This window comes from Canis aureus, chromosome 17 (genome assembly GCF_053574225.1).
Source record: "Canis aureus isolate CA01 chromosome 17, VMU_Caureus_v.1.0, whole genome shotgun sequence".
NCBI classification, from domain to species: domain Eukaryota; kingdom Metazoa; phylum Chordata; class Mammalia; order Carnivora; family Canidae; genus Canis; species Canis aureus.
In genome coordinates this window covers 9901089-9915653 of record NC_135627.1, presented here as the reverse complement: position 1 = coordinate 9915653, position 14565 = coordinate 9901089, and the positions used below count along the sequence as shown (strand labels likewise).

At 36.4% G+C, this 14565-nt stretch overlaps 1 protein-coding gene across 10 annotated transcripts in view; it reads right to left on the bottom strand.

Annotated features, from left to right (window-relative positions):
• FGF14 (fibroblast growth factor 14) overlaps positions 1–14565 on the bottom strand; it is a 614603-nt gene that overhangs the window by 153721 nt on the left and 446317 nt on the right. The gene's annotated exons all lie outside the window — the stretch shown is intronic.

The following is a 14565-nucleotide window of genomic DNA, read 5'->3' as shown; positions in this document are numbered from 1 at the left end:
TTTCCATATAAGTTCTCTTTGTACATTCTTCAAAAATTGTTTTAGAAACAAAGGAAAATGGTCCTAACCCTAATTATTTACCATTTAGCCACATATATTATCTGGGGAATCAGAAAAGGCTTAGTAAAAGCTAATTAAGATCAAGACATTCTTAACTTGATAATTCTCTTAACAGCAGAGAGGAAGTGTCTATGCTTTGCAATTATGTGGGCCATTGAACACGTGAAGTAAAAGGAATTAAACTTGTTATGACTCACTACCATGCCCCCAAAATACCCCAATCCCAGTGTTATCTGGTTTAAGGGAAAATGAATTTGCAGGAAACAATGAGGTACTTGTCCCCAAATCCCTGGGATCTCCAGGAAAAAAATCAGTTTGAAAGTACACTGGCCCTACCACAGCACAGTGGGAGGACCACTGGGATGTCAGCCTGTGTTGGCTGTCTGGTTAAGTCATAAGTCACAGCCTCCCAAATCTTTCTGTGAAGTGGGCCAACCAACATTACAGGATGCTTATATGAAACTCATACATTGTTTTAAAGGAGTAAGAAGCAAAATCAAGAAATGAGGCTGAAATGGGTAAGTGTCTAAATCTTATGTCAAAAATGAATTTTATCCTGAGACTCTATAGGTCAATAAATTAAAGCAGGTAAGTGGCAAGATCCTATGCAGATGCTTAAAGTATTGCTCTGGTCACCACACTGTTGGATATGATACATGCAGTTAAAATACCATCTCTGTGACCTTGCCATCAGTGGCCTTTTTCTCAAATGACAGCAGTGGGATGGTGACAAATGCACAGATGTGAGAGGTGTGGAAGAGGCAGAAATAATAGGATAAATTCCAACAGCAGCTTGCTGTCTGCCCTGGCTGCCTGCTGTTTAAAACTGACCTCTGTATCTTTTCTGATGGCTATTTCCTGTTCACCATCATCACCTCTCTATCCAGTACCTCCTTTTGCAGGTACTTCCTGATCCCTGCACCCAGAGCTGTATGAGGTTAGCTTGCTTTATGCTCTCAAAATACCTTATGGCCAAGTGCTGCTGTTGCATTGACTGTGTTGTGTTGTGATTATCTGTTCATGGGATTGTCTTGCTGTGATCGACAGAATAGTGGTTCCCCAAAGATTTCCACATCTACTCCCTGAAATCTGTGAAGATGTTGCCTTATTTGGCAAAAGACACTTTGCATAAAAGGTTCAGTTAAAACCCTTACCGTAGTGAGATTATCCTGGATAATTTGGGTGGATCCAGTGTAATTCAAAGGGCCTTTATAAGAAAAGTAAAAGGAAGATATGACTATGGAAAAATTATCAGACAGATGCAATGTTGTTGACTTTAAGGATGGAAGAACAGCCATGTGGCAAGGAACCCAGATGACCTCTAGACCTTGGAGAAGGCAAAGAAATGGATTCTCCTCTAGAGTCTCTTGAAAGGAATGCAGCCCTACTGACAGCTGGATTCTAGCCCCTTGAGACCCATGTCAGAATTCTAACCTACAGAATCATATAATAAATTTGTATTGGTTGAAGCATTTTAGCTAGTTTGTTACAATAGCAATACTAAGAGAATGCTTGCATTGTTAGCATCTCAGGGGGAAGGCCATATCTTTGATCTCTTGAGGCCTATAGGTAGGCCCTCTGTGTTTGTGAAAACACTTTCATTAACTACCACAGCCTCCCCCTACCTTTTCTGCCCTTTTAAGAATCATTTTCCCTCTTGTAGAGATATGGAAAAATAATTAAGAAAGAGTGTTTACAAGAACAGGCTTTGGCTTTCTTTGCATTTGGAATAGCCCTGGAGCATTTTAAAAGTGCCTTCATACATCTTAACTCAATGGAGATTTACTATCTCCAGCTAAGATTGGATGGTATCCACAGGTTGATTAAAATAATGTACAAATATGGTAGGGAATATAAAAAATTAAAATGGTTGTGTTGCGTGAGAAAGTAAAGCTTTAAATTTGCTTTTGTGTGATTATTGTAATGATACTTTTGTTGCCAGTACTGCTATTGAAGGAACACCACCTGCATGGGCCTTAGGTTTATAAAACAGTCCTAGTGGACACTATCTTATGGATTCCCTATTACTGCAGTGAACTCCCCAACTTTCAGAGGAACTGAGACCCATCTTTGTCTGAAGTACAAGGAAGCAAGATCAGAGCTTCTAGTCTGAAGCTGTGAGTAGGAAACGTCCACTGTCATTTACTGCCTATGCTGAGATGCTCTTTATAGCACATTATACTGCTTGCCACATAATTGCTGACAGATTCTGTCATTGATTAACTTAGAATGGGTATTGGTTGGGAAATCAAGCTTCTCAAACTTCCTATAATGGTTTTGCATATTTAATGTTTTCTCTTCACTTTAAGATTTAAAAAAAAAAGAAGGAAGACATGGAGGGATTCTAGGGATTCTAGTCAGTAACAATGGCAGCAGTCATGGAGACTCAAATGTATTTGCACTTTCAATTTTGCCTTTCTGGCACAATTTGCATTTGCATCATTGAGAGCCTTGTATGGAAAAAGAAAAAAAACATATTAATTCTATTGTAACCTGAGACAACAAAGTAAAATACATAATAAAACTTCTTTTTTTTTTCTCATTTAGGGCCATATAAAGAATATTAATTTATCCAACACAATTTTTTTTCAAATCATTAAATCCGGGACTTTTAAAATAAATTATTCTTTAATATATCTTTGATATTTCAACATTAGAGACTAAGTTAATATTAGTACTTATCTCTGGATTTTCTTAAGTCTAAGCATACTTCCTTTTGTCAGAGATTTGATGTGGGTACACACTTCAGAGATCTTACACACCGTTAATCTCCAAATGACTGCTTGGGAAGGATCATTTTGCTTTTTCCAAATTATAGTAAGTCATATTTTTGAAGAAGTCATTGGATTGTCAATGGTTTTCAAAGTCTGATAATTTTATTTCCTTTCAAATGCTTTGAATCCTTTACAAATACAAAGTGAAGGTCATCAATTTCGGTACATAGTTTTGTCAGGTGAAAGGCTTCATGCACTTCTCTACTTCCCCCTTTATTTCTTCCCCATCTTCATTCACTCAGAGTTGGTTTTGCACAGTACAAATGCCTTATTCTTATCCTGGACATGAATATCACACATTCTTTCACATTAAGCAAATAATCATTCAAATATGTGAAAACTTTTAAAGGCAGATAAAAAACAATTGCTCTCATTAAATGGGGCACTGAAGTACAAACACAGCTGTCCGAGAGAAGTAACTCCAGCAAATTAAAATGTAGAAGGTAAGAATGCATCAATACACAAAGAATCAACTTCCTATACTTTGCAAAAGGAATTAGAAAGGGCAACATCTGCTGTCTGGTAGTCAAAAGGCCAAAACATAGAGGGAGGGATTTATGAGCACCATCTGAGGTACCTAGGCATATTTTATACCACAAATGCTCTAGGGATGCTCAAATATTTTTACTTAAATATTATTTTCTTACTAGTCTACATTCCACATTCCAGAGCTCCCCTTACATTTTCAACAACCTGTGCGTTTCACCTCTGCTCATCTAGCATAACTCTCCAGGCATCACAGCATTCCTCAACAATTGTATGGGTCCCATTCACAAACTTTGGGTTCTAATAGTCAGATTTTCTCATGGTGTGATGAAGCAACAAAAGATTCCAACCAGAAGATATTAATGCCCCACCAGAGGGGTATATGAATGGAAAAGAAATCTGCTTTGAAATAGAGAAAGAGATAAGAAATGAAGTCAGATCCTTTCTTACAGCTTGAGGGAAGTTACTATTTTTCCTATGTATATGGGGTATACACAGGAAGACCCATGTGTGTATCCCTACATTTTATATCTGAAATGGTGCAATGCTGTGTCATATGCATCAACACAATGAATTAAGAGAATCCTTATTATCTAACCCTGGCAATGACTAACCATGAGACCATAATAGGGGAATTCACATGTTGAGGTACTTGTGGGTTAATTACATTAGCTATAAAATAAGATGATTGAACTGGTTGACTTTTGAATTTTCATCTAGGCAAGATGTAGAAAAAGACACGATAGCACAAATAAAAGATAAGAAAGTAAATAACCAACAACCTTTACCTTTTCCTCCCAGTCTAGATTTTCAAATTTATTTCTAATAATATTCTTATGAATGAAATTAGATGAAACCAGAGTGTATTATGCTGAGTGAAATAAGTCAATCAGAGAAGGACAATCATCATATGGTTCCACTTGTATGTGGAATATAAGAAATAGTGAAAGGGATTATAAGGGAAAGGAGGGAAACAGAGTGGGGAAAATTTTGAGAGGAAGACAAACGATGAGAGATTCTTAACTCTGGGAAACAAAGGGTTGTGGAAAGGGAAGAGTGGGAGGATGAGGTGACTGGGTGACGGGCACTAAGGAGGGCACTTGATGGGATGAGCACTGGGTATTATACTATATGTTGGCAAACAATTTAAGTAAAAAATTTTTTAAAAGGATGAAATTAGAAACATGCTGGGAGATGTGTTGTTATGTGTATAGAAGAGAAGGGCTCTGATGAAATAGGTATGTTGAAAGCCTTTACCAGGTCCAGGGTTTACCCCTCACTATGTGTGTGAAGTTTGATAATTTACAAAGCACTCTTATGTGCATTATCTCAGCTGAGTCTTACTTGTAAGGCAAGTAAAATAGACATAATTGCAATAACTTGTTTTACAGATAAGTACCTAAGGTTAAAATGACCGAGTCATTTCTTCAGAAATGACTTACACAATTGTAAGCCAAAGGAACTCTTCAAGACCAAGGCAGTTTGGGATGGGGCCTCCACTAACACCAGCATCAAAATGTGCCATAGAATTCATTGGAAGTTCTCTGATTTCTTGTCAAGACTATCCTAGCCTCTCCAGAGTATTTGTCAGTATCAGTAAACCTGATGCCGAGTATTTATAGTAGCCTGGAGCATGGGAGTTGCCATTTCATCTTTCCTGTAGACTTTAAGAACTTAGCCAAAAATAGGACAACACACACATCTTTATATTATTCTTTGTGAGGTAAACCCACATATTTTTTTTAACATTCTGGAAGGTGGTTTGATAATCTATAATTTTGTTGCTGTTCGCAACTGTTGGGAATGAATTTGGAGAATGAAATAACCCAATTTTTACAATAGAATGCAAAAGTCTTAAAATAATTCCAGCTGGCAGTATTAGCAATATAATAGCATGGCACATATGATTTACAAAAGATGTATATCCAGAAACAATTATTGACAAAAATATCCATCTTTGTCCCAGATTTTATTAGAAATTAGAACCGAAAATAAATTTTAGTCAGTAATGTTTCAAAAACACAATCAAATCAAAAGCTGGTCAAGAATTTTCTTCCAACAATTTCTTCCAAATTACTTACAAAAAAATTGGAACTGATGATTCAATCATACCTATAAATTACAAAATCTCTCTCAACTTCTGTCAAGATACCGATTTTCTTTCTATATTAAGGATATGGTGATTTAAAAAGAAGATATTTCCTAATTTCCAGTTTCTCTGAGAGCTAGGATTTAAAATTTAGAAAGCAATTTCATTGCTTCTTATGATAAACTAACCAGTATATGATCAACTCTTATACCAAATATGAAAGCTAAGTAATTAAAAAAATAAAATAAATAAATTTGATTAAAGATCCAGAAAGCTTCCTACCCAAGGAAGGATGAGGGGCCAGCATCTCAAAGAAAAGAAAACATATGGAGGTGAATACAGTATATCACTCTTCCACTCAAGAATTCGCTGCTTTAGCAGTAGAGGAAGGAAAAAACGTTGAAAATCAGAGTAAAGATTTTGGCAGTCCACAATGATGGAGACAAAAATGGGAGACAAGATTGGGAGATTAAATTGGAGCTCCAGTGCCTTTGGTAAATATCCAGGATTTCAAATGGAACCCATTCAAAGCTATCCCTTAGCCAAAAAAAAACTAGAAATAGACAAGTTCACACACACACACCCTACCCACACAGGAAAGCCAACATCAGATATATTTCATACTAGAATGAATTGAGGTTTTCTGGCCCTATTCTAATTACCTACACACACACAAAAACTCCTCTCCAAGGAAAATAAAATCATAGATAGTCTCTACAGATTTCTATCCAAAATGTTCAACACAAAAACTGCCAAAATTATGAAAGAATATACAAAAAGATCCAAGAGAAAAACAGAAAATAAAAACAGATGCTCAGATTGTCCAGATAGGATTTAACAGACTTAGACTTTGACATTCTGTGATTAATATGTTTAAGAAAATAGGATCCATGATGGAGACCTAAACAGAGAACTAAAGTAATCAAATGGAACTTGCAAAAGGAGAAAAAAAATATATATAATAGAAAAAATCAGTAGATGAGTTTAATATCAAAGGGGATTTAATTAATTTCAGTTTAATTTCAGTAAATATCTGAAAACTAACTCAAATTAAAATATCCAGATTAAAGAACAAATATATGAAATCTAGAAAATAGAGTAAGAATGTGGGAGATGTAATGAAAAGTACTGAGATAAATGCAGTTGAAGTCCCAGAAAGACAAGTGAGAGAATGGTGAAGAAATATTTGAAGTGTTGAATATAATAAAAAGAATTCTGAAGCTAACATGAAATTTCATATCCCAGATTCAGAACATGTTGCAAACCTCATGCAAATAAATACAAAGTGACACCTAGGCAATCATGATAAAATTACTGAAATTAAAAACAAGAGGAAAATGAGAACATATGCCCTTCAAATGAGAAAGGATAAGATGACAGTGGAATTTTCAATAGGAAATAATGGAAGCCTGAAGACAACAGGTAATCATCAAAATGATGGGGAAAAAAAACCCTTCAAATCTAGAATTCTATATCCAGTAAAAATACCACTCAAAGATTAATGAAATGTTCACTCAAACAAAACTGACAGAATTTATGACAAGTGAACTGCACTAAAATTATGACTATAATAATAAAAGAGATGTTTAGGTCAGAATAAAAAGTGTTTCCTGGGTGAAAACACAAAAAGGTAGGAAAGAATAAAGAGCAAAGATAAATATTTTAATAAATATTGAGTCTATTACACAATAAAAAAAATTTCTTATGAGTTTTACATATAGAGAGAAATAAAAGCATGACAATAAGAAACAGACAAAAAAAAAACCTTAGAGACAAAATGATAAACTATGCTAAGGTCCTAATATTAAATGTAGCAAGTACTCAAACTCATATCAAACTTCACTAAGTCAACATTAAATATAAGATCCAAGGCAACTACTAAAATATATGGTAATGAATTTATAATCCTCAGGATAATCATGGTGGAAAATGGAATAATAAATAATATTATTTTTTAAATATTTTATTTATTTATTCATGAAAGACACACAGAAACAGGCAGAGGGAGAAGCAGGCTCTGTGCAAGGAGCCCAATACAAGACTTGATCCAGATCCCTGGATCATGCCCTGAGCCAAAGGCAGATGCTCAATCACTGGGCCACCAAGGTGTCCCAATTAATAATATTCCTGACACATTAAAGAATATAAGAAAATTAAGAAGCAGGTAAATAATAGATTGGACAAATAGAAAACAAATGTTAAATGTTACTGTATCAGTAATTTCATTAAATGTAAATAGACTGGATATTCTAATTAAAAGTCAGATATTATCAGAGTATATTTATCTTTCAAGAAGATTTTATTTATTTATTTGAGACAGACAGAGCACAAGCAGAAGGAGCAGCAGAAAGAGAGGGAGAAGTAGACTCCCCACTGAGCAGGGAGTCTGATGTGGGTCTCCATCCCAGGACCCTGAGATCTCGACCTTAGCTGAAGGCAGATGCTTAACTGTCTGAGCCACCCAGGCACCCCAAGTTAGAGTGTATTTAAAACAAAAACTAAAGCAAAACAAAAATAAATTCATACTTATAAGATGCCCACCTTAATTATAAGAATATAGAAAAGTTAAAAGTGTGAACAGTAACTACCATGCAAACACTAAATCAGAGAAGGCTGATGTAGTTGTTATGCTAATAGTAAGCAAAGTAAATATTAGAGCAAAAAGCAAGACAGTATGATGAAAAGGTATGTCTACCAGTGAGATATAAACATTTCATACTAACCGATAAAGAAGGCAAAGACTGACATATCTAAATGAGATACAGAAAAATCAACAATCATAATGGGAGATTTTTAACATAGCTGTCACAGTAACTGACAAAAGTGGAGACATGAATGAAAATTGATTTTTAAAAGAGAAATCTGAATTGCACAATTAACAAACAATGTCACTGATGTACATTAAATGTTTCATTTGGCTACTGAAAAAATTGTGCTTTCAATCCTCATGTTTCATTTGTTCTCATATTATGTTGGATTTAACTTACAAGTCTAGTGATTTATTTTTATAAAAAAGATAACTAGACAATCCCCTAAATATTTGAAAATTAAATGAGAACTTCTAAATAATCATGACTAAAGGAATAAATCACAATGGGATTAGAAAATATTTTACTAGGGTAGTCTGGGTGGCTCAGTTGGTTAAGCTTGATTTCTTGATTTCTGCTCAGGTCTTTATCTCTGGGTAGTGAGTTCAAGCCCCTTATTGCACTCCACTCTCTCTCCCTCTCCCTCTGCTCCTCCCCTTCCCACCCCTACCACTTATACATTACCAAATGCAAACTAAAACACAGCACAGTACAACCTGTGCAATGCAGCAAAAGGTAAATGCTTACAGGTGCCATGCTTACAGATAAATTTACAGTATAAAATTTAAGCACCCTTAAAGCCCTAAAATTAATAAGCTTACACTTTATACTCTCAAGCAGTGTTTTTTATTTTTTTTATTTTTTTAAAGATTTTATTTATTTATTCATGAGAGACACAGAGAGCGAGCGAGAGAGAGAGAGGCAGAGACACAGGCAGAGGGAGAAGCAGTCTCTATGCAGGGAGGCTGACATGAGACTAGATCCCAGGTCTCCAGGATCAGGCCCTGGGCTGAAGGTGGTGCTAAACTGCTGAGCCATGCAGGCTGCCCTTAAGCAGTATTTTTTAAAAAAGCAAATTTAATCCAAAGAAAATGATAGTTAAGAATGGAAATTAATAAAACACAAAAATTGAAAATAGAAAAAATCAACTGAGCTAAAGTGGCTTCTTTATGAGACTGACGCGCTGCCTACTGCGCTAACGAGGCACCTTAAAGTGGCTTCTTTAAAAAAGATGGATAAATTTAATACATCTTAACAAAACTGTCGCAGAAAAAAAAGTGAAAAGGAAAAATTATCAGTATCAGGAAAAAAAACAATAAATTGATACAGATGTGATGAACAACTCTCAGAGATAACATTAATTAATCTCCAAACACTGTTAAGCCAGACACACAAAAAAAGCACATACTAAATGATATCATTTACATAGTTTGTTGTGGTTGTTGTTGTTTTAGAGAAAGAGAGTGAATGTGGGGGCGGGGAGAATGGAAGAGGGAAAGGGAGAGACGGAGAATCTTAAGCACACTCCACATCCAGTGAGGTCCCCCATAAGGGGCTTGATCCCAGGACCCTGAAATCATGACCTGAGCTGAAATCAAGAGTTGGCCACTTAAGCAGCTGAGCCACCCGGGGGCCCCTATATAAAATTTTGAAACAAGCAAAACTAATATATTGTGTTGGAAGTCAAGACAGTACCAATCATTAGGGCTTACTGATTGGAAATGCCTGTGTGTGGGATCTCTGGGACATTGTTGTGTTCTTGATCCAAGGAGTACTTTTGCAAATGCATTCATGTGTGAAAATTCATTAAGTTATATGTGATATGTGCACTTTTCAAGGCACATATTATAGCTTAATAAAATGTTTTAAAATTGAGATAGCATTGTGAACTTAAGAACTACTATAAAGTTTGTGAAATAGAATTAGACATACATGTCTTCTTCAAGCTATATGTCATTTGACAAACCTGTTGAGTGTTCACACCAGGAATTTTTTACACCTTCAAGTGTAGTCTTGCATGAGAAATACCAACCAAATTTTCTAAAATCAACAGAAAAACAAATACCTTCTTTAAAAAAAGGAATGCTAGGGATGGACAAAAAAGAGTTATAATGTTTCCCAAAAGTTGGGGAAGAACACTTAATATGTTAGGTTGTCTCCTGGATTTTATAGTCTTTGAAATTTAACGAACAATAAAGAGGAAAGAGTCCTTTTGAAAAAAAAATGGAGTGAAATGGCCCATAATTAAATAGAAGCATGTCAGAGAAAGAAGATGTGGGAGCAGATAAACTAAAGCCATAATTCTTAGCATCTCCCTCCCACTTCCCAATGGGTAACCTCCAACTCCTACTAGGAAGAATGTTCTCAAAACTTGCAACTTCTTCCATACTTGAAAAGTATGTTCTCTACACATCTTTCTCATTCATTATCAAAGAAACTTCAGGGGAGATGGTAAGTGTATCATAAGGGGGCAGCCCTCACAGTAGAAATCTCAAAATACAGGGTTGTAATCCTATTACATACCACTATAGTACAGACTATATGACCCAGGAAAAATTACTAATATCCATGCATTTCCATTCTTTCACTTGAAAAATAGCCAAACTATGGAAAGAGCCTAGATGTCCATTGACAGATGAATGGATAAAGAAGATATGGCATGTCTATACAATGGAATACTACTCAGACATCAAAAAGTGAAATCTTACCATTTGCAATGAATGGATGGAACTAGAGGGTATTATGTTAAGTGAAATAAGTCAGAGAAAGTAAATTATCATATGATTTCACTCATATGTGGAACTTAAGAAACGAAACAGAGGATCATCGGGGAGGGAGGGAAAAATAAAATAAGACAAAATGAGAGAGGAAGACAAACCACAAAAGACTCTTAACTTTAGGAAGCAAATTGAGGGTTGCTGGAAGGGAGGAGGGTAGGGGAATGGAGTAACTGGGTGATGGACACCAAGGAGGGCATGTGATGTGATGTTACATGCAGCTGATGAATCATTGGACTCTACTTCTGAAACTAATAATATACCATATGGTAATTAATTGAATTCAAATAAAATAAGAAAGAAAAAGAGGGAGGAAAGAAGAAAAGAAAGAAGAAAGAAGAAAGAAGAAAGAAAAGAAAGAAAGAAAGAAAGAAAGAAAGAAAGAAAGAAAGAAAGAAAGAAAGCAAGCAAGCTAGGCATAAAGTTGTCTATCTTAAAGAGTTTTTGTGAGGTTCAATGTGGATGACGGTAAAATTTGGGATGAGCTAAGAAATTTGTTCCCTTATGTTTACTTGCAATAATAAGAGTATCTCAGGTCTATCAGCTTAGCAACCCCATTAGATTATTCAAAGTAACAGATCCTTAAAGAGGAGTAGACACATACAGCCACTTTGCTGGAGAAATACCTACAAGAGCATACAAGGTCCCAGCATAAATTCTGCTTGCTGACTGCACTTTCTATATGTTAGGGGTTTTTCCCTCTTTTTCTCTCTCTTGATATTTTTTCTATCTTCTTGTTCCTCTTTTTAGCCTCCTGATAGTAAGTAAGTGCTTTAAGGTTTTCTTTATGGAGTTCAGAGGTACTTGAATGAAAGGGGCTCATGTATTTCTTAAGAATAAACCCAATAAACGGATATCAAAAATTCCTTGCTGTTTACAGTTTCTTCACTGCAGTTTGAAACCCCGTATCAGGATATGCTGTATACGGCTCGTCTACATTTTTCCCCCCATGAAATAAGATGCTTGCAGCCAATATTGATATGGCAGCCATGAAACCTGTATGTTTAATCAAACAACTTGTGTGTAATGCACTCTTTAAATGGAATCACCTTGGATCAAGTGCTAATAACCAGAGAATAACCAATTCCCTGAAGCATAAAGGAATCCTCTTGACTCATAATTATTTTCTGCACTAGGAAAATTACTATTTGCTGAGATTTTTACCAAATAATGTTTTCCCTGTTCCAAACCCTGTCACTGTGTTTGAGACTCCGAAGCTCCACTGGCTGGTCGCTAATCAGAAGCACATCAGTCTGACCTACTTTCAAAACCAACACTTTTGATACAAATCCAATAGCTTTAGTCCTATGTTTGATTAATTCAGCTTCTTAAAATTGAGGAGCTCACTTACTTAGTGTTTCTCCTTCTCTTCCAAAGAAGCTGACTGCTGCTGTCAATCCCAACTGGTTAATATCCAATGGTTTTATTTTTCTCTTCCATCCAATGCTGCCAATCTAGATTACTTTTCAATTTTCCGTTTGATTTCTTTTTCTTATTTTTTTAATCACTTTCTTTAAATGCATTCTAGTTGCTATTTAGGGGCACGGAATGCTTTTCTTTAAGAATATGTTCAATATTGAGATGCCTGGGTGGCTCAGTGATTGAACGTCTGCCTTTGGTTCAAGTCATGATCCTGGGGTCCTGGGATGTAATGCCACATCAGGCTCACTTCAGGGAGCCTGCTTCTCCCTCTGCCCAGGTCTGTGCCTCTCTTTGTGTGTCTCTCATGAGTAGATAAATTTTTTAAAAAGAGTATCTTCAATATTACTTAACAGAACTTAAAAATGAAGATTGAAGTTCCTATGAGCACCTTGACATTCATTTATGTTGCAGGTCATGGTTGTGGGGATGATGATTGTGGGGTGTGTTTATTTGTGCTGGTGTGTATGTGTGTAGTCATTCATTTCAGTTATTCCTTTCCTTCTAGGCTTGTCACTGTTTCTATATTTCCTCACTGAAACTTTAATCCCTTCAAATGGGCTTTAGCTTAGCTGCTAGTATGACTGTGTCTGATATGTCAAAGCTGCAAAAACAAAAACAAAAAACAAATTATGTGGGATCCCTGGGTGGCGCAGCGGTTTGGCGCCTGCCTTTGGCCCAGGGCGCGATCCTGGAGACCCAGGATCGAATCCCATGTCGGGCTCCCGGTGCGTGGAGCCTGCTTCTCCCTCTGCCTATGTCTCTGCCTCTCTCTCTCTCTCTCTGTGACTATCATAAAAAAAAAAAATTATGTGCAGATGACAACCCCGGAAGAATATAATGAGGTTTGTCAAGGTAAAATAAACAAAGGTATTTCAAAGAATTGAGTTCTAGAAGTTACTGGGAGGCATTTAACTGACTTTTACTGGAGACCTGAGTAGGTTTCTTTCTTATTTTCTGTCTTAATACTTGCATTTGCGAATCCAGGAGAATGATAGCTTATATCTGCCTAAAGATGGAGTGTTATCACAACAGGGGTGGGTATGGGGAGCTGAGAACACCAATTTTTAAAATATATACAAATTTGGAACTAAATATACTTAGTTCTGTTTTTATGAGTCATGTTGTATCTGCATCACACAGCATTCTTCACGTTAATCTTATTTACACACATACATACTTTGTCACACACAAACACACATACAGTGAGAGAGGAAAGCACTCTTAGCTGCAATTGTCTCAAACTTAACAGATAGATTGTAATTGTTCGAATTTTAAGTCATAAGAGGTAGAACAAATAGAGTATACAGAAATAATTAGCCAATTCTTTCCAGGCTGTATTTAGTAAATAGCTGACAGGAAGCATGGGACTGAAGTAAGTTAGGAGGTACAGGGGTTGGGGAAGCATGGGGATGGGTGGGATTTGGAGGCAGGGGCAGATGGGCAACAGAAACTGCGAAGGGACCATTGAGAGGATGATTCTGCTCTTCAGATGGCCTCTTAATGTACGCACAGACCTGTGCAAAGGAATCTCTCTTTCTGCCTTGGTTTTCTAAGGCTGAGCCCATGTGGGCTTCTAAACAAGTAAGCAAAGGAATTTAAAGCTAAGTGATGTCTTCCAAATTGTCTGGTGCAAGCTGCTCATTGCATGGAGGTCTCTGCATATTCACAGACTTGTCTGAGTTGCTCAGCCTGTGGTAGAAGGCAGATGCCCACACTCTCCCCATTTCCCCCAGGGCACCACAGAGCTGGTGTTGTGTGGAAAGGGCTGGGCGGTATAGGGATAGCGGTAAATAATAGCAATAGAAATGGAAAGATGTAGTGCAGGTGAGATTTGGGGTATTTACTTGCATTCACTTTTTAAGAAAAAAAAATCAATAAGCCTGCCTCAAATGCCTCAGACAACAGGGCATTTTGTGTGTGGCAGGGGGCGGAGGGGGCATAGGGAACAACGGTATGAAGTGAGTCAACAATGAATAACATCTTGGTGAATGGTTAACAGCTGTTATGTCGCAAAAGATGCTGTGGTTGCCTTTAAAAAAAAAGTGAACAAATAGGAATATAGGAATATGATAGACTAATGAACTTAGGGAGATGGTGCTGAAATAATCTTTGTTCTTATTGTCATGGGGCAAAAGAAAAACCCAGGCAGAAATGAAAACTTTACCTTTAGGCTGATTTATTGGTGTAGAAGTTGCAAAAAGTGCTTAATATTGTACTATGAGTCTCAGTTTCACTTGACCACACAACAATAAACCATCCAGAAAGTAAAATGAAAACAGTCATGGGAGCATTTGGATACCAGGGACATTTCTAATGATTAAAAATTGTGTTAGCTCAGCAGCAGCAGCAGAGGAAGAGGACAACTTTGC